Raw genomic sequence first — 27,261 nt, forward strand, 5'->3', positions numbered from 1 at the left:
CTTTGAGTGATAAACGATGACAATCACAACCATCATGATCTGATATCCACACATCAACGTCCTCGCTGTTTAGCACGCTGCCGACTACGCACCATTCACACACAACTACTCCCCTCCATCTCCCTCTTTCCCATCACCTGGTCTAGTAATGACACAGCACTGTGTTGAGGGTTTATAGTACCCCATATTACCCCCAACTCCCCTCCCCTCCATCTCCCTCTTTCCCATCACCTGGTCTAGTAATGACACAGCACAGTGTTGAGGGTTTATAGTACCCCATTTTACCCCCACCTCCCCTCCATCTCTCTCTATCCCATCACCTGGTCTAGTAATGACACAGCACTATGTTGTGGGTTTATAGTACCCCATTTTACCCCCACCTCCCCTCCATCTCCATCTCCCTCTTTCCCATCACCTGGTCTAGTAATGACACAGCACTGTGTTGTGGGTTTATAGTACCCCATTTTACCCCCACCTCCCCTCCATCTCCCTCTTTCCCATCACCTGGTCTAGCAATGACACAGCACTGTGTTGTGGGTTTATAGTACCCCATTTTACCCCCACCTCCCCTCCATCTCCCTCTTTCCCATCACCTGGTCTAGCAATGACACAGCACTGTGTTGTGGGTTTATAGTACCCCATTTTACCCCCACCTCCCCTCCATCTCTCTCTTTCCCATCACCTGGTCTAGTAATGACACAGCACTGTGTTGTGGGTTTATAGTACCCCATTTTAGCCCCACCTCCCCTCCATCTCTCCAATCACCTGGTCTAATTTCTATTTTAACTTTATTTAACTAGGCAAGTCAGTTAAGAACAAATTCTTATTTACAATGACGGCCTAGGAACAGTGGGTTAACTGCCTTGTTCAGGGGTAGAACGCAAGATTTTGACCTTGTCAGCAGGGGACTCGATCTTGCAACCTTTCGTGCCTTTCTAGTACCCCATTTTACCCCCACCTCCCCAACCATAACCTTAATCCTAACCCTGAGCTTCAGCCCTAACCTCAACCTTAACCCTAATCCTAACCTAACCTAATCCCAACCTTAACCCTAATCCTAACCCTAACACTTGCCCAGTTCTTAACTTTAACCCCAATCCTAACCTAACCCCAACCTTAACCCTAATCCTAACCCTAACACTTGCCCAGTCCATATCTTTAACCCCAATCCTAACCTAACCCCAACCTTAACCCTAATCCTAACCTAATCCTAACCCTAACACTTGCCCAGTCCTTAACCTTAACCCCAATCCTAACCTAACCTAACCCCAACCTTAACCATAATCCTAACCTAATCCTAACCCTAACACTTGCCCAGTCCATAACTTTAACCCCAATCCTAACCTAACCGAATCCCAACCTTAATCCCAATCCTAACCTAACCTAACCCCAACCTAATCCCAACCTTAACCCTAATCCTAACCTAATCCCAACCTTAACCCTAATCCTAACCTAATCCCAACCTTAACCCTAATCCTAACCTAATCCCATCCTTAACCCTAATCCTAACCTAACCCCAACCTTAACCCTAATCCTAACCTAACCTAACCCCAACCTTAACCCTAATCCTAACCTGATCCTAACCCTAACACTTGCCCAGTCCTTAACTTTAACCCCATTCCTAATCCTAACCCCAGTAGCTAGGAAACAACGTAGACACTAACAGAGAGAATGTCAAAGGGATCCGAACCCTACAATCATGTAAACACTCTTACAAAACGGGATCACATTCTACGATGTATTCTACAGGATTGGTTTGTCTTTTCACCAATCCCTAACAGTTGAAATGTGTTGTTTTACAATGGTAAGGTTTTAAAATCTAGTAGCTCTTCTATAGCTCTACCAACACGGACAATCTACTAACCTTTACAAATTAAAAACCCACTGTATCAAAATGAACAGCACACAATATCTGAGGTATAAATATCCGTCTTTTTAGTTGACTGACTTGCCTCTCCCTTAGGAGCTGCTAAAATCATGCTCAACAGTTTATATTGCAATACCCAGGCCTCAAAGTTCTCTCTCTGTCTCTCTCTCTGTCTCTCTCTCTGTCTCTCTCTCTGTCTCTCTCTGTCTCTCTCTCTCTGTCTCACTCACATACTGGTTTGTTGGTTGTGTGGTGTGTTTGTTGGTCGGTCGGTTGGTTGGCTGCTCGGTTGTGTCCCTGTCAGAAAGGATTGATTGTTGTTTGGTTGTGGGGAGGTTGGTTGGTTGGTAGGGTAGTAATTGGTTGTTGTATGGTTTTAGGGAGGTTGGTTGGTGGGTTAGTATGGGGCAAAGCGGCTGTAACCTCCCCTGTATATACTAGCCTGCAGGGAGGACAACACCAGCCCCACGTCGTCAGCATGACTCCTCGTCTTGGCATCAGCCAACGGGGCAAACGGATTCTGAAACACACGTAACCATAGAGATAGTAAGCATTCTGAAACGTACACGTAACCATAGAGATAATGTAAGCATTCTGAAACACACACGTAACCATAGAGATCATGTAAGCATTCTGAAACACACACGTAACCATAGAGATAATGAAGCATTCTGAAACGCACACGTAACCATAGAGATCATGTAAGCATTCTGAAACACACACGTAACCATAGAGATAATGTAAGCATTCTGAAACGCACACGTAACCATAGAGATAATGTAAGCATTCTGAAACACACACGTAACCATAGAGATAATGTACGCATTCTGAAACACACACGTAACCATAGAGATCATGTAAGCATTCTGAAACACACACGTAACCATAGAGATAATGTACGCATTCTGAAACACACACACCACCATAACCATATAAAGTCTAAAACAAACAACTCCATAGAGATAATGTAAGCATTCTGAAACACACACGTAACCATAGAGACAATGTAAGCATTCTGAAACGCACACGTAACCGTAGAGATAACGTAAGCATTCTGAAACACACACGTAACCATAGAGATAACGTAAGCATTCTGAAACACACACGTAACCATAGAGATAACGTAAGCATTCTGAAACACACACGTAACCGTAGAGATAACGTAAGCATTCTGAAAACACACGTAACTGTAGAGATAACGTAAGCATTCTGAAACACACACGTAACCATAGAGATAACGTAAGCATTCTGAAACACACACGTAACCATAGAGATAATGTAAGCATTGTGAAATGCACACGTAACCATAGAGATAGTGTAAGCATTCTGAAACGCACACATAATCATAGAGATAATGTAGGAATTCTGAAACACAACATAGACAAAGTATATATCAGCAATTTTACAATCGCAGTTTTTTTAGCAAAGTTAACCATTTCCCACATATTACGTGAGGGCTTGAAAACCTGATGGATGGCCTCACTATTTCAGCAAGAAACAGTCAAATCATCGCAATGTTGATGCATAAAACGGACCCATCAACGCAGTACAAAATGAGCACTTGCAATTTCAACCAATCACCACACTTTTACCGCGTAAAATGGTTAATTAAATCAAGCCACGCGTCAAAAACCTTTTCCCTCATCAGCGTATTTTCACAACAAACTGAACAAAATCATTGCATATTGCCATGTTAAATGTCAGAATTGCTGAAACAGAATCAAGCATTTTTACCTGCAAATATCACAGAAAATCCAAACACAATCCTGGAGGGACTAATATATAGTAATGTGCACTCTCAAACATATGCGGAACCATAGAGACATCTATAAATCATTCTGAAACATATGCGTAACCATAGAGATGAACTGTATGTAAATCATTCTGAAACACAAACGTAACCATAGAGATATACTGTATGTAAAGCATCTGAAACAAACGCGTAATCATAGAGATATGCTGTATGTAAAGCATCTCAAACACACGGGTAACCATAGAGATAAACTGTATGTAAAGCATTCTGAAACACATACGTAACCATAGAGATATACTGTATGTAAAGCATCTGAAACACACACGTAACCATAGAGATATACTGTATGTAAAGCATCTGAAACACACACGTAACCATAGAGATATACTGTATGTAAAGCATCGGAAACACACACGTAACCATAGAGATATACTGTATGTAAAGCATCTGAAACACACACGTAACCATAGAGATATTCTTCTCATATATTTTTTTCTTCTAATTCTATGCAAACATCAGCCATAAAGATGTATATGTACTGTCTATGTAAAGATATGGACTGTATATGCACTGTATATGTAAAGATATGTACTGTGTAAGTACTGTATATGTAAAGATATGTACTGTGTAAGCACTGTATATGTAAAGATATGTACTGTGTAAGTACTGTATATGTAAAGATATGTACTGTATATGTACTGTATAAGTACTGTATATGTAAAGTTATGTACTGTATATGTAAAGATATGTACTGTCTATGTAAAGATATGGACTGTATATGCACTGTATATGTAAAGATATGTACTGTATATGTACAGATATGTACGGTATATGTACTGTATTTGTAAAGATATGTACTGTATAAGTACTGTATATGTAAAGATATGTACTGTATATGTACTGTATATGTAAAGATGTGTACGGTATATGTAAAGATATGTACTGTCTATGTAAAGATATGGACTGTATATGCACTATATATGTAAAGATATGTATGTACTGTATATGTACTGTATATGTACTGTATATGTAAATATATGTACTGTATATGTAAAGATATGTACTGTATATGTACTGTATATGTAAAGATATGTACTGTATATGTACTGTATATGTACTGTATATGTAAAGATATGTACTGTATATGTAAAGATATGTACTGTATATGTACTGTATATGTAAAGATATGTACTGTATATGTAAAGATATGAAATATATGTACTCCATATGTACTGTATATGCACTGTATATGTACTGTATATGTAAATATATGTACTGTATATGTACTGTATATGTACTGTATATGTAAAGATATGCACTCTATATGTACTGTATATGTACTGTATATGTAAAGATATGTACTATATATGTAAAGATATGTACTGTATATGTACTGTACATGTAAAGATATGTACGGTATATTTAAAGATATGTACTGTATATGTACTGTATATGTAAAGATATGTAGTGTATATGTACTGTATATGTAAAGATATGTACTGTATATATAAATATATGTACTATATGTACTCTATATTTACTGTATATGTAAAGATATGTTCTGTATATGTACTGCATATGTACTGTATATGTAAAGATATGTAGTGTATATGTACTGTATATGTAAAGAGATGTACTGTATAAGTACTGTATATGTAAAGAGATGTACTGTATAAGTACTGTATATGTAAAGATATGCACTCTATATGTACTGTGTATGTACTAGATATGTACTGTATATGTAAAGATATGTAGTGTATATACTGTATATGTAAAGATATGTACTGTATATATAAAGATATGTACTGTATATGTACTGTATATGTAAATATATGTACTGTATATATAAAGATATGTACTGTATATGTACTGTATATGTAAAGATATGTACTGTATATGTACTGTATATGTAAAGATATGTACTGTATATATAAAGATATGTACTGTATATGCAAATATATGTGAATATATGTACTGTGTATGTAAAGATATGTACTGTATATGTACTGTATATGTAAAGATATGTAAGGTATATGTACTGTATATGTAAAGATATGTACTGTATATGTACTGTATATGTAAAGATATGTACTGTATATGTAAAGATATGTACTGTATATGTAAAGATATGTACTGTATATGTACTGTATATGTAAAGATATGTACTGTATATGTAAAGATATGTACTGTATATGTAAAGATATGTACTGTATATGTACTGTATATGTAAAGATATGTACGGTATATGTACTGTATATGTACAGATATGTACGGTATATGTAAAGATATGTACTGTATATGTACTGTATATGTAAAGATATGTACTGTATATGTAAAGATATGTACTGTATATGTACTGTATATGTAAAGATACGTACTGTATATGTACTGTATATGTAAAGATATGTACTGTATATGTAAAGATATGTACTGTATATGTACTGTATATGTAAAGATATGTACTGTATATGTAAAGATATGTACTGTATATGTAAAGATATGTACTGTATAAGTACTGTATATGTAAAGATATGTACTGTATATGTAAAGATATGTACTGTATATGTACTGTATATGTAAAGATATGTACTGTATATGTAAAGCACTTGTCTAAGTCTACTTGTGAAGTGTGTAGAATACCCTCCACACACTACATCCTGACCAACTATCTGCCATTTACCGTTTGTTAGGTTACCGTTACAAACCCAGTGGGATGACATGGCCCCCCCCACATGCAGCGTGCACCCAGTCATGCCAGCAGACATGCCAGGCCATCATGCCAGGCCATCATGCCAGGCCATCATGCCAGGGGCTACTCAGAGGGGTGAGAAACAATGGGTTAATACATGGAGACATCACATAACAGCATCAGTAACAACAACATCAACAGCGTGCTCTTTTTGTTGTGAATGACGGAATCTTGTGTTAGCGGAGTAGATGTGTCTGTCTGTTAACACATGTTTTCCCATGCCAATAAAGCCCCTTGAATTGAATTGAGAGAGGAGGAAGAGGAGGAGACAGAGAGAGAGGAGGAAGAGGAGTCAGCGAGAGAGGAGGAAGAGGAGACAGAGAGAGATGATGAAGAGGAGACAGAGAGAGAGAGACAGAGAGAGAGAGAGACAGAGAGAGACAGCGAGAGGAGAGCGAGAGACAGAGAGAGACAGAGAGAGACAGAGACAGAGAGAGAAGAGAGAGAGACAGAGAGAGACAGATAGGATGAGAGAGAGAGACAGAGAGGGAGAGAGACAGAGACAGAGAGAGAGAGAGAGAGAGAGAGAGAGACAGGGTGTGAGTGTGTATTTTACCATGGCACCAATGCTGTATGTGGCTGCTGGAGCAAGTGGGTGGTTGTAGGGTTCCGCAGCATATACTGGTCCGTAACTATGGAAACACGAGACAACAACAAACACCATCAGTGCCCATCATCAAAACCAGACACACACACACACACACATAAACACACACACAGTACATCCATGTCTTGTACGTGTTCTGTAACTCTTAGGATTCATTTGAATAGAGTCAAAGATAAATGTAACAGCCATCTCAGTGCAGAAACAGAAGACTCAGCATCTGTGAATGTATGAAACACTGTTACACGTAACAGCCATCTCAGTGCAGAAACAGAGGACTCAGCATCTGTGAATGTATGAAACACAGTTACATGTAACAGCCATCTCAGTGCAGAAACAGAAGACTCAGCATCTGTGAATGTATGAAACACTGTTACATGTAACAGCCATCTCAGTGCAGAAACAGAGGACTCAGCATCTGTGAATGTATGAAACACTGTTACATGTAACAGCCATCTCAGTGCAGAAACAGAAGACTCAGCATCTGAAACACTGTTACATGTAACAGCCATCTCAGTGCCATGTGAATGTATGAAACACTGTTACACGTAACAGCCATCTCAGTGCAGAAACAGAGGACTCAGCATCTGTGAATGTATGAAACACAGTTACATGTAACAGCCATCTCAGTGCAGAAACAGAAGACTCAGCATCTGTGAATGTATGAAACACTGTTACATGTAACAGCCATCTCAGTGCAGAAACAGAGGACTCAGCATCTGTGAATGTATGAAACACTGTTACATGTAACAGCCATCTCAGTGCAGAAACAGAGGACTCAGCATCTGTGAATGTATGAAACACTGTTACATGTAAAAGCCATCTCAGTGCAGAAACAGAGGACTCAGCATCTGTGAATGTATGAAACACTGTTACATGTAACAGCCATCTCAGTGCAGAAACAGAAGACTCAGCATCTGTGAATGTATGAAACACTGTTACATGTAACAGCCATCTCAGTGCAGAAACAGAAGACTCAGCATCTGTGAATGTATGAAACAACTTTGAATCTGTGACTGCAAATATTCTCCAAGACATCAAAAAAGGTAATAACCTCCTTCACTACTACATCTCAATATGTTTGATAAGGCATTAAAACATAGAATGACGTTGGCTGTACATGTCATAGTGAATAAGAGCAGGTTTTACACTAACAAGAAAAGGATTGGTTACATTTTCATATTGAGAGAGACAGACAGACAGACAGACAGACAGACAGACAGACAGACAGACAGACAAAGAAAGAGAACGTGCAGACTGACAAAAATAACAAGAGTGAGTGGGACAGAGATAGAGAGGTAGAACAGTTAGAGAGAAAGAATGAAAGTAGACAGACAGACAGACAGACAGACAGACAGACAGACAGAGAGACAGAGAGACACAAAGACACAGAGAGAGACAGACACAGAGAGAGAGACAGTCAGACATCGTAAAACTAAAAACCCCAGAGAGCGGTTCCATATCCCAGAGTTCCGAGGGGCAGTGAGCAGAAGCGTTGGCGATAGCAGAGCTCTAATCTCCCCTCTGAGCCTGACTGCCCGCGCACACTGATAACAGCCAATCAGCAGCCTGGCTTGCAAATATAAATAAGATGATTTGCATACGGGCCCAGCGCTGTGCGATTAGGCTCAGTTAATTCCCATTCGTTTTGGACATTGTGTATGTGTGTGTGCGTGTGTATGTGTGTTAATCCCCAATACATTTGGATGTTGTTCTTCACAGTCTCACCAACCTGCTCTATTATACTGACCGAAAGACTCTACGACATGACCTACAGTACAGTCTCTACTATACTGACCTACAGTACAGTCTCTACTATACTGACCTACAGTCTCTACTATACTGACCTACAGTACAGTCTCCACTATACTGACCTACAGTACAGTCTCTATATACTGATCTACAGTACAGTCTCTACTATACTGACCTACAGTCTCTACTATACTGACCTACAGTCTCTACTATACTGACCTACAGTACAGTCTCTACTATACTGACCTACAGTCTCTACTATACTGACCTACAGTCTCTACTATACTGACCTACAGTACAGTCTCCACTATACTGACCTACAGTACAGTCTCACTATACTGACCTACAGTACAGTCTCTACTATACTGACCTACAGTCTCTACTATACTGACCTACAGTACAGTCTCTACTATACTGACCTACAGTACAGTCTCTACTATACTGACCTACAGTACAGTCTCTACTATACTGACCTACAGTCTCTACTATACTGACCTACAGTACAGTCTCTACTATACTGACCTACAGTACAGTCTCTACTATACTGACCTACAGTACAGTCTCTACTATACTGACCTACAGTACAGTCTCTACTATACTGACCTTCAGTAGAGTCTCTACTATACTGACCTACAGTACAGTCTCTACTATACTGACCTACAGTACAGTCTCTACTATACTGACCTACAGTACAGTCTCTACTATACTGACCTTCAGTAGAGTCTCTACTATACTGACCTACAGTCTCTACCATACTGACCTACAGTCTCTACTATACTGACCTATAGTACAGTCTCTACTACACTGACCTTCAGTACAGTCTCTACTATACTGACCTATAGTACAGTCTCTACTATACTGACCTACAGTACAGTCTCTACTATACTGACCTACAGTACAGTCTCTACTATACTGACCTACAGTACAGTCTCTACTATACTGACCTACAGTAGAGTCTCTACTATACTGACCTACAGTCTCTACCATACTGACCTACAGTCTCTACTATACTGACCTATAGTACAGTCTCTACTACACTGACCTTCAGTACAGTCTCTACTATACTGACCTATAGTACAGTCTCTACTATACTGACCTACAGTACAGTCTCTACTATACTGACCTACAGTACAGTCTCTACTATACTGACCTACAGTACAGTCTCTACTATACTGACCTACAGTACAGTCTCTACTATACTGACCTACAGTCTCTACCATACTGACCTACAGTCTCTACTATACTGACCTACAGTCTCTACTATACTGACCTACAGTACAGTCTCTACTATACTGACCTACAGTACAGTCTCTACTATACTGACCTACAGAACAGTCTCTACTATACTGACCTACAGTACAGTCTCTACTATACTGACCTACAGTACAGTCTCTACTATACTGACCTTCAGTACAGTCTCCACTATACTGACCTACAGTACAGTCTCTACTATACTGACCTTCAGTACAGTCTCCACTATACTGACCTACAGTACAGTCTCCACTATACTGACCTACAGTACAGTCTCTACTATACTGACATACAGTACAGTCTCTACTATACTGGCCTACAGTACAGTCTCTACTATACTGACCTACAGTCTCTACTATACTGACCTACAGTACAGTCTCTACTATACTGACCTACAGTACAGTCTCTACCATACTGACTTACAGTCTCGACTATACTGACCTACAGTACAGTCTCTACCATACTGACTTACAGTCTCGACTATACTGACCTACAGTACAGTCTCTACTATACTGACCTACAGTCTCTACTATACTGACCTACAGTACAGTCTCTACTATACTGACCTACAGTACAGTCTCTACTATACTGACCTACAGTACAGTCTCTACCATGCTGACTTACAGTCTTGACTATACTGACCTACAGTACAGTCTCTACTATACTGACCTACAGTCTCTACTATACTGACCTACAGTACAGTCTCTACTATACTGACCTACAGTACAGTCTCTACCATACTGACCTACAGTCTCTACTATACTGACCTACAGTACAGTCTCTACCATACTGACTTACAGTCTCGACTATACTGACCTACAGTACAGTCTCTACTATACTGACCTACAGTACAGTCTCTACTATACTGACCTACAGTACAGTCTCTACTATACTGACCTACAGTACAGTCTCTACTATACTGACCTACAGTACAGTATCTCATACTGACCTACAGTCTCTACTACACTGACCTACAGTACAGTCTCTACTATACTGGCCTACAGTACAGTCTCTACTATACTGACCTACAGTACAGTCTCTACTACACTGACCTACAGTACAGTCTCTACTATACTGACCTACAGTCTCTACTGTACTGACCTACAGTACAGTCTCCACTATACTGACCTACAGTACAGTCTCTACTATACTGACCTACAGTCTCTACTATACTGACCTACAGTACAGTCTCTACTATACTGACCTACAGTACAGTCTCTACTATACTGACCTACAGTACAGTCTCTACTATACTGGCCTACAGTACAGTCTCTACTATACTGACCTACAGAACAGTCTCTACTATACTGACCTACAGTACAGTCTCCACTATACTGACCTACAGTACAGTCTCTACTATACTGACCTACAGTCTCTACTATACTGACCTTCAGTACAGTCTCTACTATACTGACCTACAGTACAGTCTCTATATACTGACCGACAGTACAGTCTCTACTATACTGACCTACAGAACAGTCTCTACTATACTGACCTACAGTACAGTCTCCACTATACTGACCTACAGAACAGTCTCTACTATACTGACCTACAGAACAGTCTCTACTATACTGACCTACAGTACAGTCTCTACTATACTGACCTACAGTACAGTCTCTACTATACTACAGTCCTACTATACTGACCTACAGTCTCTATATACTGACCTACAGTCTCTACTATACTGACCTACAGTCTCTACTATACTGACCTACAGTCTCTACTATACTGACCGACAGTACAGTCTCTACTATACTGACCTACAGTAGAGTCTCTACCATACTGACCTACAGTCTCTACCATACTGACCTACAGTAGTCTCTATTACACTGACCTACAGTACAGTCTCTACTATACTGACCTACAGTAGAGTCTCTACTATACTGACCTACAGAACAGTCTCTACTATACTGACCTACAATACAGTCTCTACTATACTGACCTACAGTAGTCTCTACTATACTGACCTAAGGTACAGTCTCTACTATACTGACCTACAGTCTCTATTATACTGACCTACAGAACAGTCTCTAATATACAGACCTACAGTCTCTACTATACTGACCTACAGTACAGTCTCATACTGATTACAGTCTACTATACTGACCTACAGTACAGTCTCTAATATACTGACCAACAGTACAGACCTACCATACTGTACAGTCTCTACTATACTGACCTACAGTACAGTCTCTACCATACTGACCTACAGTAGTCTCTATTACACTGACCTACAGTACAGTCTCTACTATACTGACCTACAGTAGAGTCTCTACTATACTGACCTACAGAACAGTCTCTACTATACTGACCTACAGTACAGTCTCTACTATACTGACCTACAGTACAGTCTCTACTATACTGACCTACAGTCTCTACATTACTAAACTACAGTCTCTACCATACTGACCTACAGTCTCTACTATACTGACCTACAGTACAGTCTCTACCATACTGACCTACAGTAGTCTCTATTACACTGACCTACAGTACAGTCTCTACTATACTGACCTACAGTACAGTCTCTACTATACTGACCTACAGTACAGTCTCTACCATACTGACCTACAGTAGTCTCTATTACACTGACCTACAGTACAGTCTCTACTATACTGACCTACAGTACAGTCTCTACCATACTGACCTACAGTAGTCTCTATTACACTGACCTACAGTACAGTCTCTACCATACTGACCTACAGTCTCGACTATACTGACCTACAGTAGTCTCTACTATACTGACCTACAGTACAGTCTCTACCATATGACTTACCTCGACACTGTACAGTAGTCTACTATACTGACCTACAGTACAGTCTCTACCATACTGACCTACAGTCTCTACTATACTGACCGACAGTCTCTACCATACTGACCTACAGTCTCTACTATACTGACCTACAGTCTCTACTATACTGACCTACAGTACAGTCTCTACTATACTGACCTACAGTACAGTCTCTACTATACAGACCTACAGTACAGTCTCGACTATACTGGCCTACAGTACAGTCTCTACCATACTGACCTACAGTACAGTCTCTACCATACTGACAGTCTCTACCATACTGTACAGTATCTACCATTCTGACCTACAGTCTCTACCAAACTGACCTACAGTACAGTCTCTACCATACTGACCTACAGTACAGTCTCTACCATACTGACCTAGTACAGTCTCTACTACTGACTAACAGTACAGTCTCTACATACTGACCTACGGTCTCTACCATACTGACCTTCAGTACAGTCTCTACTATACTGACCTACAGTCTCTACTATACTGACCTACAGTCTCTACAATACTGACCTACAGTACAGTCTCTACTATACTGACCTACAGTCTCTATCATACTGACCTATAGTCTCTACCATACTGACCTACAGTAAGGTCTCTACCATGCTGACCTACAGTACAGTCTCTACCATGCTGACCTCCAGTACAGTCTCTACCATGCTGACCTACAGTACAGTCTCTACCATACTGACCTACAGTACAGTCTCTACCATACTGACCTACAGTACAGTCTCTACCATGCTGACCTTCAGTACAGTCTCTACCATGCTGACCTACAGTACAGTCTCTACCATACTGACCTACAGTAGGGTCTCTACCATACTGACCTACAGTGGAGTCTCTGCTATATCAATCTACAGTCTCTACCATACTGACCTACTGTCTCTACTATACTGACCTACAGTACAGTCTCTACTATACTGACCTACAGTACAGTCTCTACTATACTGACCTACAGTATCTACTATACTGACCTGAGTCCTACAGTGACCTGCAGTCTCTACTATACTGACCTACAGTACAGTCTCTACTATACTGACCTGCAGTCTCTACTATAGTCAGTTTCTACTATACTGACCTACAGTCTCTACTATACTGACCTACAGTCTCTACTATACTGATCTACAGTCTCTACTATACTGACCTACAGTACAGTCTCTACTATACTGACCTACAGTACAGTCTCTACCATACTGACCTACAGTACAGTCTCTACTATACTGACCTACAGTCTCTACTATACTGACCTACAGTACAGTCTCTACTATACTGACCTACAGTACAGTCTCTACTATACTGACCTACAATCTCTACTATACTGGCCTACAGTACAGTCTCTACTATACTGACTTGACAGTACAGTCTCTACTATACTGACCTACAGTACAGTCTCTACCACACTGACTGACCCACAGTCTCCTCTATACTGACCTACAGAGTCTCTACTATACTGACCTACAGTCTCTACTATACTGACCGACAGTACAGTATCTACTATACTGACCTGCAGTCTCTACTACACTGACTTGACCTACAGTCTCTACTATATACTGACCTACAGTCTCTACCTACTGACTTGACCTACAGTCTCTACTATACTGACCTACAGTACAGTCTCTACTATACTGACCTACAGTACAGTCTCTACTATACTGACCTACAGAACAGTCTCTACTATACTGACCTACAGTACAGTATCTACTATACTGACCTACAGTCTCTACCATACTGACCTACAGTACAGTCTCTACTATACTGACCTACAGTACAGTCTCTACTATACTGACCTACAGTACAGTCTCTACTATACTGACCTACAGTACAGTCTCTACCACACTGACCTGCAGTACAGTATCTACTATACTGACCTACTATACTGACATACAGTCTCTACTATACTGACCTACAGTACAGTCTCTACTATACTGACCTACAGTACAGTCTTTACTATACTGACCTGCAGTCTTTACTATACTGACCTGCAGTCTCTACTATACTGACCTGCAGTACAGTATCTACTATACTGACCTACCTACTATACTGACCTGCAATCTCTACTATACTGACCTACAGTCTCTACTATACTGACCTACAGAACAGGCTCTACTATACTGACCTACAGTACAGTCTCTACTATACTGACCTACAGTACAGTCTCTACTATACTGACCTACAGTGTCTTTACTATACTGACCTGCAGTCTTTACTATACTGACCTGCAGTCTCTACCATACTGACCTGCAGTACAGTATCTACTATACTGACCTACTATCTACTATACTGACCTGCAGTCTCTACTATACTGACCTACAGTAGAGTCTCTACTATACTGACCTACAGAACAGGCTCTACTATACTGACCTACAGTACAGTCTCTACTATACTGACCTACAGTCTTTACTATACTGACCTGCAGTCTTTACTATACTGACCTACAGTACTGTCTTTACTATACTGACCTGCCGTCTTTACTATACTGACCTGCAGTCTTTACTATACTGACCTACAGTACAGTCTCTACTACACTGACCTGCAGTCTCTACTATACTGACCTACAGTCTCTACTATACTGACCTGCAATCTCTACTATACTGACCTACAGTCTCTTCTATACTGACCTACAGTCTCTACTATACTGACCTACAGAACAGGCTCTACTATACTGACCTACAGTACTGTCTTTACTATACTGACCTGCCGTCTTTACTATACTGACCTGCAGTCTTTACTATACTGACCTACAGTACAGTCTCTACTACACTGACCTGCAGTCTCTACTATACTGACCTACAGTATCTACTATACTGACCTACAGTACAGTCTCTACTACACTGACCTGCAGTCTCTACCATCCTGACCTACAGTCTCTACTATACTGACCTACAGTATCTACTATACTGACCTGCAGTCTCTACTATACTGACCTACAGTATCTACTATACTGACCTACAGTAGAGTCTCTACTATACTGACCTACAGAACAGGCTCTACCATCCTGACCTACAGTACTGTCTTTACTATACTGACCTATACTGACCTGCATCTACTATACTGACCTACAGTACAGTCTCTACTACACTGACCTGCAGTCTCTACTATACTGACCTACAGTCTCTACTAACAGTAGTTTAGCACTAATACTGGTTCCTGATAGATCATCAGTCATAGATGACACCAGTTGTTTTAACTGCTTATGACATAGTAAATCATGACACCAGTTGTTATTACTGCTTATGACATAGTAAATCATGACACCAGTTGTTATAACTGCTTATGACATAGTAAATCATGACACCAGTTGTTATAACTGCTTATGACATAGTAAATCATGACACCAGTTGTTATAACTGCTTATGACATAGTACATCATGACACCAGTTGTTATACCTGCTTATGACATAGTAAATCCTGTTCATGACAACTATGACAGGGCCTGCTATGAGACATCATGACACCAGTTGTAATAACTGCTAATGAAATAGTAAATCCTGCTCTACGAAGCTCTACGAAGGGCCTGCTATGAGACATCATGACACCAGTTGTAATAACTGCTACGGTGAGGATAAGAGACAGAGAGAGATAGACAGAGGGAGAAAAGAGAGAGAGAGAGGGAGAGAGAAAGAGAGAGAAAGGGAGAGAGAGAGAGAGAGAGAGAGAGAGAGAGAGAGAGAGAGAGAGAGAGAAAGGGATAGAAGAGAGAGAGAGAGAGAGAGAGGGATAGAAGAGAGAGAGAGAGAGAGAGAGAGAGAGAGAGAGAGAGAGGGGGGGAGAGAGAGAGAGAATGGGAGAGAGAGAGGTAGAATGGGAGAGAGAGAGAGAGAGATAGAGAGCGATAGAGTGAGAGAGAGAGAGAGAGAGAGAGAGAGAGAGCATGGGAGAGAGAGATAGAATGGGAGAGAGAGAGGTAGAGAGTGATAGAGCAAGAAAGAAAGAGAGATAGAGAGATAGATAGAATGGGAGAGAGTGAGGGAGAGAGAGATAGAATGGGAGAGAGAGAGAGAGAGAGCGATAGAGCGAGAGAGAAAGAGAGAGAGAGAGAGAGAGAATGGGAGAGAGAGAGGGAGAGAGAGATAGAGAGCGATAGAGCGGGAGAGAAAGAGAAAGAGAGAGAGAGAGAGAATGGGAGAGAGAGCTAGAGAGCGAGAATGGGTGAGAGAGGGAGAGAGAGAGATAAAATGGGAGAGAGATAGAGATAGAGAGCGATAGAGCGAGAGAGAGAGAGAGATTGGGCGAGAGAGAGAGAGATAGAGGGAGAGATAGAGAGGGGTGGGGTGATGTGATTTGATACTGAGTTGTATTCTATATCTCTCTGTATTTATGATTACCTGTAGAGGTGTTACAAGACATTTCATCTGCTGCAAGGAGGACCAAATTATTTCTGCAAGAGAAGACAAGATTCACAATAGCACTGTGCTTTCTGAGGGGAGATCTGGGGAGGGAGGAGAGGGGAAGACTATAAAGTGAAGAGGTATAGGGAGAAAGAGGATGATTCAGAGATAGATGGGTAGACTATAAAATGAAGAGGTATAGGGAGAAAGAGGATGATTTAGAGCTGGAGGGGTAGACTATAAAATGAAGAGGTATAGGGAGAAAGAGGATGATTTAGAGCTGGAGGGGTAGACTATAAAATGAAGAGGTATAGGGAGAAAGAGGATGATTTAGAGCTGGAGGGGTAGAGGATAAAGTGAAGAGGTATAGGGAGAAAGAGGATGATTTGAGCTTAGACTATAAAATGAAGAGGTATAGGGAGAAAGAGGATGATTTAGAGCTGGAGGGGACTATAAAATGAAGAGGTATAGGGAGAAAGAGGATGATTTAGAGCTGGAGGGGTAGAGGATAAAATGAAGAGGTATAGGGAGAAAGAGGATGATTCAGAGATAGAGGGGTAGAGGATAAAATGAAGAGGTATAGGGAGAAAGAGGATGATTTAGAGCTGGAGGGGTAGAGGATAAAATGAAGAGGTATAGGGAGAAAGAGGATGATTTAGAGCTGGAGGGGTAGAGGATAAAATGAAGAGGTATAGGGAGAAAGAGGATGATTTAGAGCTGGAGGGGTAGAGGATAAAGTGAAGAGGTATAGGGAGAAAGAGGATGATTCAGAGCTGGAGGGGTAGACTATAAAATGAAGAGGTATAGGGAGAAAGAGGATGATTTAGAGCTGGAGGGGTAGACTATAAAATGAAGAGGTATAGGGAGAAAGAGGATGATTTAGAGCTGGAGGGGTAGACTATAAAATGAAGAGGTATAGGGAGAAAGAGGGATGATGTGGAGGAGAGGATGGGACAAAGGATTTAATAAGAAAAGTATAGAATCTGAAGCATAGTAAATGTCAATATGAAGCAGAGAGGACTGTTACTCTCTCTCTCTCTAACAGTCCTCCCCAGAAACATGTCAATATGAAGCAGAGAGGACTGTTACTCTCTCTCTCTCACAGTCCTCCCCAGAAACATGTCAATATGAAGCAGAGAGGACTGCTACTCCTCTCTCTCACAGTCCTCCCCAGAAACATGTCAATATGAAGCAGAGAGGACTGTTACTCTCTCTCTCTAACAGTCCTCCCCAGAAACATGTCAATATGAAGCAGAGAGGACTGTTACTCTCTCTCTCTCTCACAGTCCTCCCCAGAAACATGTCAATATGAAGCAGAGAGGACTGTTACTCTCTCTCTCTCACAGTCCTCCCCAGAAACATGTCAATATGAAGCAGAGAGGACTGTTACTCTCTCTCTCTAACAGTCCTCCCCAGAAACATGTCAATATGAAGCAGAGAGGACTGTTACTCTCTCTCTCTAACAGTCCTCCCCAGAAACATGTCAATATGAAGCAGAGAGGACTGTTACTCTCTCTCTCTCTCTAACAGTCCTCCCCAGAAACATGTCAATATGAAGCAGAGAGGACTGTTACTCCTCTCTCTCTCAGTCCTCCCCAGAAACATGTCAATATGAAGCAGAGAGGACTGTTACTCTCTCTCTCTCACAGTCCTCCCCAGAAACATGTCAATATGAAGCAGAGAGGACTGTTACTCTCTCTCTCTCTCACAGTCCTCCCCAGAAACATGTCAATATGAAGCAGAGAGGACTGTTACTCTCTCTCTCTCACAGTCCTCCCCAGAAACATGTCAATATGAAGCAGAGAGGACTGTTACTCTCTCTCTCTAACAGTCCTCCCCAGAAACATGTCAATATGAAGCAGAGAGGACTGCTCTCTCTCTCTCTCTAACAGTCCTCCCCAGAAACATGTCAATATGAAGCAGAGAGGACTGTTACTCTCTCTCTCTCTCTAACAGTCCTCCCCAGAAACATGTCAATATGAAGCAGAGAGGACTGTTACTCTCTCTCTCACAGTCCTCCCCAGAAACATGTCAATATGAAGCAGGACTGAGGACTGTTACTGTTCTCTCTCTCACAGTCCTCCCCAGAAACATGTCAATATGAAGCAGAGAGGACTGTTACTCTCTCTCTAACAGTCCTCCCCAGAAACATGTCAATATGAAGCAGAGAGGACTGTTACTCTCTCTCTCACAGTCCTCCCCAGAAACATGTCAATATGAAGCAGAGAGGACTGTTACTCTCTCTCTCTCACAGTCCTCCCCAGAAACATGTCAATATGAAGCAGAGAGGACTGTTACTCTCTCTCTCTCTAACAGTCCTCCCCAGAAACATGTCAATATGAAGCAGAGAGGACTGCTACTCTCTCTCTCTCACAGTCCTCCCAAGAAACATGTCAATATGAAGCAGAGAGGACTGTTACTCTCTCTCTCACAGTCCTCCCCAGAAACATGTCAATATGAAGCAGAGAGGACTGTTACTCTCTCTCTCTCTAACAGTCCTCCCCAGAAACATGTCAATATGAAGCAGAGAGGACTGTTACTCTCTCTCTCTCACACAGTCCTCCCCAGAAACATGTCAATATGAAGCAGAGAGGACTGTTACTCTCTCTCTAACAGTCCTCCCCAGAAACATGTCAATATGAAGCAGAGAGGACTGTTACTCTCTCTCTCTCTAACAGTCCTCCCCAGAAACATGTCAATATGAAGCAGAGAGGACTGTTACTCTCTCTCTCTCTAACAGTCCTCCCCAGAAACATGTTAATATGAAGCAGAGAGGACTGTTACTCTCTCTCTAACAGTCCTCCCCAGAAACATGTCAATATGAAGCAGAGAGGACTGTTACTCTCTCTCTCTCTCTCTCTAACAGTCCTCCCCAGAAACATGTTAATATGAAGCAGAGAGGACTGTTACTCTCTCTCTCTCTCACAGTCCTCCCCAGAAACATGTCAATATGAAGCAGAGAGGACTGTTACTCTCTCTCTCTCACAGTCCTCCCCAGAAACATGTTAATATGAAGCAGAGAGGACTGTTACTCTCTCTCTAACAGTCCTCCCCAGAAACATGTCAATATGAAGCAGAGGAGGACGTTACTCTCACTCTCTAATGACATTGGCCCCTGTAAACATGTTCAAAAAGACAAGACCTGTTAGCTTTTCAAATCCCCCCCAACTCCCTGGGCTGAAAAGGCCTCAAAACAACCTCTCAGAATGTAACCAGGTTTCAATACCTCAGAGCTGGGCCACCCAACAAAATGGACATAGAAATGTGAGTTACAGCTCTGTCATTCTCATTGGTAGATATGTTCTATGTGCGCTATTTCTATGCATTCTTTGGTTACGGAAAATATATTTAGACTGTAAAACCATTCTCTACACTATATTTGCTTGTTTTGTCACTTAGCTCTGTGTTACGGTTTTCTAGGTGTGAAGGAGAGTCGGACCAAAATGCGGCGTGTAGATTGCGATCCATGTTTAATAAACAGAGAGGACTGTTAATCCAAATACAAACACTAATAAATAAACGTCCTCCCCAGAAACAGCCTAATATGAAGCAAACTAATACACAACGGACACTAAGGCCATAAGGACAATCACCCAGAAACACTCAAATGAATATGGGACTGCCTAAATATGGTTCCCAATCAGAGACAACGATAAACACCTGCCTCTGATTAAGAACCACTTCAGACAGCCATAGAGGACTATCTAGAACACCCCACTAAGTCAATCCCAATACAAAAACATGTCACATACAGAAACATGCCACACCCTGGCCTGACCAAATCCAATGAAGAAAACACAAAATATGAACCAGGGCGTGACACTCTGTCATTCTCATTAGACAGTACTGGTGTTAGATGTATAGTAGATATTTAACATGGAACAGTAGATAGCACTGTGGTGTTAGATGTAGATATTTAACATGTAACAGTAGATAGCACTGTGGTGTTAGATGGAGATATTTAACATGGAACAGTAGATCACTGTGGTGTTAGATGTAGATATTTAACATGGAACAGTAGATAGCACTGTGGTGTCACCCACAAACACACAGTGAAACCCAGGCATACCTAATATGAAGTGGGCAGGACTGTTTGATTTTCTATGATTTGGGACTTCTATGTTTCCCTAGTATGGTTCTCAATCAGAGGCAGGTGTCATTAGTTGTCTCTGATTGAGAACCATTGGCAGCTGTAAGACTTGTGAAATCCCAAATCATAGAAAATCAAACATAGACTGCCCAAACTCAACCCTGACCATACTAAATAAAGACAAAACACGGGAAATAAAAGGTCAGGACGTGACACACCCTCCTCCTGCCCCACTCCCTCACTTTGGTTCCACCGCCAAACTCTGTCTTCAAGCTCATTTGATTTAATCAGACAATTATTGTAGAGGATTCTGGGGTACCTATGGTCCCAACCTTCCTGATTGGACCAAGGAATTATACTAATAAACTACGAGAGAGACCAGACTGAGAATGAGATTTGGGTGTTTTGTCAGGTAGAACGCGAGGGTTACGAGAGAGAGGGTCAGGGAGAGGTAGAATGCCAAGAGCGAGAGAGTGAGAGGTATAGAGCGAGAGAGACAGAAGGGAGAGCGGGAGAGATCCAGGTAGAAACGACTAAAAGAGAGGGTGAGAGAGAGGTAAACGCCGAGAGAGAGTGAAGGTATAGAGCAGAGAGACAGAGAGGGAGAGAGACAAAGGAGAGACACTCAATATGGTAGAGAGCGAGAGAGAAACCCACATCAAAAAATACGATAAGTATTCTATGGTATAAATACACTGTAGTGTTTTTACAGACTTTACTATAGAGTCCACTATAGTGTTTTTACAGACTAAAGTCAGCAAGAACACTACAGTGAAAATGTATTATTCACTGTAGTACGTACTGTATTATTCACTGTAGTATTTACTGTAGAATACTGTATTATTCACTGTAGTATTTACTGTAGAATACTGTATTATTCACTGTAGTATTTACTGTAGTATACTGTATTATTCACTGTAGTATTCACTGTAGTATACTGTATTATTCACTGTAGTACTTACTGTAGAATACTGTAGTATTTACTGTAGTATTTACTGTATTATTCACTGTAGTATACTGTATTATTCACTGTAGTACTTACTGTAGAATACTGTATTATTCACTGTAGTACTTACTGTAGAATACTGTATTATTCACTCTAGTACTTACGGTATAATACTGTATTATTCACTGTAGTACTTACTGTAGAATACTGTATTATTCACTGTAGTATTTACTGTAGAATACTGTATTATTCACTGTAGTATTTACTGTAGTATTTACTGTATTATTCACTGTAGTATTTACTGTATTATTCACTGTAGTACTTACTGTAGTATACTGTATTATTCACTGTAGTATTTACTGTAGAATACTGTAGTATTTACTGTATTATTCACTGTAGTACTTACTGTAGAATACTGTATTATTCACTGTAGTACTTACTGTAGAATACTGTATTATTCACTGTAGTCTTTAGTGTAGTGTCTTTGCAGTATACTGTAGTATTCACTGTCATTTCTTTTGAAGTATAACTGTAGTATGTACTGTAGTGTCTTTGCAGTATAACTGTAGTATATACTGTAGTGTCTTTGCAGTATACTGTAGTATTTACTGTTGTGTCTTTGCAGTATACTGTAGTATTCGCAGTAGTGTCTTTGCAGTATAACTGTAGTATTTATTATAGTGAGTTTGTTATATTATCTTTGACATCGAAGAGAAATACTAAAAGATCTCATTTTCCATAACCTGTAGGTAGGTAGGTATGTAGGTAGGTAAATAGGTAGGTAGGTAAATAGGTAGGTAGGTCGGTAGTTAGGTAGGTAGCTTAACAGGAACAGGTAGGTAGGCAGGTATGTAGTAGTAGATATTTAACAGGAACAGGTAGGTATGTACTCTAGGTAGAGAGGTAGGTATTTAACAGGAACAGTTAGGAGGTATGCAGGTAGGGTGCTAGGAGGTAGATAGGTAACATGGAACAGGTAGGTATGTACAGGTGGTGTTAGGTAGGTAGGTAACATGGAACAGTAGGTAGCAGGTAGCTAGGTAGGTATGTAGGTAAAACAGGAACAGGTAGGTAGCTAGGTAGGTAGGAGGTATGTATGTAACAGGAACAGTAGATAGGCACTGGGTGTTAGGTGGGTATTTAACAGGAACAGGTAGATAGGCAGGCAGGTAGGAGGTAGGTAGGATATCTAACAGGTAACAGGTAGGTAGGTATGTAGTTAGGTAGGTATAACAGGAACAGGGTGCTAGGTACAGGTAGGCAGTTAGGAGGTAGATATTTATCAGGAACAGGTAGATAGGTAGGTAGGGTGTAGTTAGGTAGGTATTTAGGCAGGGTGAAGGCAGGCAGGTAGGTAGGTATGTATCTAGGTAGGGCAGGTATAGGATTCATGATTTGGGACAGGTAGGTAGGTCTCAATCAGGTAGCTAGGTGGTATGTAGGTAGTCTAGGTAGGTATGTAGGTAGGTAGGTAGGTAGGTATATAGGTAGGTAGATCGGTAGGTAGGTAGGTAGGTATGTAGCTAGGTAGGTAGGTAGGTAGGTAACACTGGGGTCTGAACGGATGGTCGAGCGCTTCTGCTCTTTTCTATGATCTGTAGAGAACACCATATATGGTCTATACTTGGCACGCAGGTTTCTCACTTATGGGTGGCACTATTTGCGATATGGAGGGCGAGAAATGGGCAGGGTATGCACACATTAAATACTGTAGTTTTTACGCTTCATGCGGACATTATTACTTACATTGAGAGGTAGAGAGAGAGAGAAAGAGAGAGAGAGAGAGAGAGAGAGAGAGAGAGGCAGAGAGAGAGAGAGAGAGAGAGAGAGGGGGTTGAGCGAGAGAGAGAGCGAGAGAGAGAGAAATAGGGACAGAGAGAGAAAGAGGGACAGAGAGAGAGAGAAAGAGGGACAGAGAGAGAGAGAGAGAGAAAGAGGGACAGAGAGAGATAGAGGTAGAGCAAGAGAGAGAAGTAGTGAGAGAGAAGGAGAGACAGAGAGAGAGAGAGAGCGAGAGCATGAGAGAGAGGGACAGAGAGAGAGGTAGAGAGAGAGAGAGGTTGAGATGAGAGAAGAGAGAGAGAGAGAGAGGTTGAGTGAGATAGAGAGGTTGATACAAAAGAGAAAGGTTGAGTGAGATTAGAGAGAGGTTGAGAGAGAGAGAGAGGTTGAGTGAGAGAGAGAGAGAGAGAGAGGTTGAGCGAGCGAGAGATAAAAAAAAGAAGATGTCCATCTCACCTGTCACCGTATGCAGCAGCTGTGGCGGCAGCAGGCTGAGTATACCTGTAGGCAGCATAGCCCCCCTGGAAACACACACACACACACACACACACACACACACACACACACACACACACAGATGGTTAATCAATGTGATTGATCTCTGTCAGTAACATTGATATTCTGCCGGGTTCATGGATCTATACATATCTTGACAGAATACACCATCACACAGTCTGATCGATAGCAAGGCTGACGTAGGACTCCATACATATGAAATGCTTTGGATGGTAAATATTTCTGTGTGCTCAATGAATTACGCCACACGATCAATAATGTATTGATTTCATAATAAATGGAAGTAGATACATTTCTTCATTAAATTTTTTTTTTTTTTTTCAAAGACTAATTTGACAGAACTGCCTTGCAACAGATTCCCATATTTTCTATAAAGAACACAGATTTTAATTTATGTAATGCTGCCATCAGCTGTTCAATCAGGCAAAAAACGACACACACACACACACACACACACACACACACACACACACACACACATCTATCCATGCGACAGGCGGGTGTGCGGTGATGCAGTAGGAGATCAGTCTAGGAGCACAGCAAGACTCCATGTTCAACCAACCACAAAGTCACGCCAACCACGCCATGGCCAGAAGCACGACCAGCATGCATTTCACCACACAGAGCAGAGCAGCAAGCCCCCAGGAGATGACGTGGTTATGTTCTCTATAAAAAAATATAGTGTCTCCTGTTAATGGTTCCTGTTAAATATAGTGTTTCCTGGTTCTGGTTCCTGTTAAATATAGTGTTTCCTGGTTCTGGTTCCTGTTAAATATAGTGTTTCCTGGTTCTGGTTCCTGTTAAATATAGTGTTTCCTGGTTCTGGTTCCTGTTAAATATAGTGTTTCCTGTTTCTAGTTCCTGTTAAATATAGTGTTTCCTGGTTCTGGTTCCTGTTAAATATAGTGTTTCCTGTTTCTAGTTCCTGTTAAATATAGTGTTTCCTGGTTCTGGTTCCTGTTAAATATAGTGTTTCCTGGTTCTGGTTCCTGTTAAATATAGTGTTTCCTGGTTCTGGTTCCTGTTAAATATAGTGTTTCCTGTTTCTAGTTCCTGTTAAATATAGTGTTTCTAGTTCCTGTTAAATATAGTGTTTCCTGGTTCTGGTTCCTGTTAAATATAGTGTTTCCTGGAGAGTTCCTGTTAAATATAGTGTTTCCTGGTTCTGGTTCCTGTTAAATATAGTGTCTCCTGTTTCTAGTTCCTGTTGAATATAGTGTTTCCTGGTTCTGGTTCCTGTTAAATATAGTGTTTCCTGGTTCTGGTTCCTGTTAAATATAGTGTTTCCTGGTTCTAGTTCCTGTTAAATATAGTGTTTCTAGTTCCTGTTGAATATAGTGTTTCCTGGTTCTGGTTCCTGTTAAATATAGTGTTTCCTGTTTCTGGTTCCTGTTAAATATAGTGTCTCCTGTTTCTAGTTCCTGTTAAATATAGTGTTTCCTGGTTCTGGTTCCTGTTAAATATAGTGTTTCCTGGGTCTGGTTCCTGTTAAATATAGTGTCTCCTGTTTCAAGTTCCTGTTAAATATAGTGTTTCCTGTTTCTAGTTCCTGTTAAATATAGTGTTTCCTGTTTCTAGTTCCTGTTAAATATAGTGTCTCCTGCTTCTAGTTCCTGTTAAATACAGTGTCTCCTTTTTCTAGTTCCTGTTAAATATAGTGTTTCCTGTTTCTAGTTCCTGTTAAATATAGTGTTTCCTGGTTCTGGTTCCTGTTAAATATAGTGTTTCCTGTTTCTAGTTCCTGTTGAATATAGTGTTTCCTGGTTCTGGTTCCTGTTAAATATAGTGTTTCCTGGTTCTGGTTCCTGTTGAATACAGTGTTTCCTGGTTCTGGTTCCTGTTGAATACAGTGTTTCCTGGTTCTGGTTCCTGTTAAATATAGTGTTTCCTGGTTTTAGTTCCTGTTAAATATAGTGTTTCTAGTTCTTGTTAAATATAGTGTTTCCTGTTTCTAGTTCCTGTTAAATATAGTGTATCCTGTTTCTAGTTCCTGTTGAATATAGTGTTTCCTGGTTCTGGTTCCTGTTAAATATAGTGTTTCCTGGTTCTAGTTCCTGTTAAATATAGTGTTTCTAGTTCCTGTTAAATATAGGGTTTCCTGTTTCTAGTTCCTGTTAAATATAGTGTTTCCTGTTTCTAGTTCCTGTTAAATATAGTGTCTCCTGCTTCTAGTTCCTGTTAAATACAGTGTCTCCTGCTTCTAGTTCCTGTTAAATATAGTGTATCCTGTTTCTAGTTCCTGTTGAATATAGTGTTTCCTGGTTCTGGTTCCTGTTAAATATAGTGTTTCCTGGTTCTAGTTCCTGTTAAATATAGTGTTTCTAGTTCCTGTTAAATATAGTGTTTCCTGGTTCTGGTTCCTGTTGAATATAGTGTCTCCTGTTTCTAGTTCCTGTTAAATATAGTGTTTCCTGTTTCTAGTTCCTGTTAAATATAGTGTTTCCTGTTTCTAGTTCCTGTTAAATATAGTGTCTCCTGCTTCTAGTTCCTGTTAAATACAGTGTCTCCTGTTTCTAGTTCCTGTTAAATATAGTGTTTCCTGTTTCTAGTTCCTGTTGAATATATTGTTTCCTGGTTCTGGTTCCTGTTAAATATAGTGTTTCCTGGTTCTGGTTCCTGTTGAATACAGTGTTTCCTGGTTCTGGTTCCTGTTAAATATAGTGTTTCCTGGTTTTAGTTCCTGTTAAATATAGTGTTTCTAGTTCTTGTTAAATATAGTGTTTCCTGTTTCTAGTTCCTGTTAAATATAGTGTATCCTGTTTCTAGTTCCTGTTGAATATAGTGTTTCCTGGTTCTGGTTCCTGTTAAATATAGTGTTTCCTGGTT

At 40.6% G+C, this 27,261-nt stretch overlaps 1 pseudogene; it reads right to left on the reverse strand.

Moving 5' to 3' along the window:
• Window positions 1-570: 570 nt before the first annotated feature.
• Window positions 571-27,261, reverse strand: part of LOC135553895 (RNA binding protein fox-1 homolog 1-like) — a 136,471-nt pseudogene continuing 109,780 nt past the window's right edge.

This window comes from Oncorhynchus masou, chromosome 14, assembly GCF_036934945.1.
Source record: "Oncorhynchus masou masou isolate Uvic2021 chromosome 14, UVic_Omas_1.1, whole genome shotgun sequence".
Taxonomy (NCBI): Eukaryota; Metazoa; Chordata; class Actinopteri; order Salmoniformes; family Salmonidae; genus Oncorhynchus; species Oncorhynchus masou.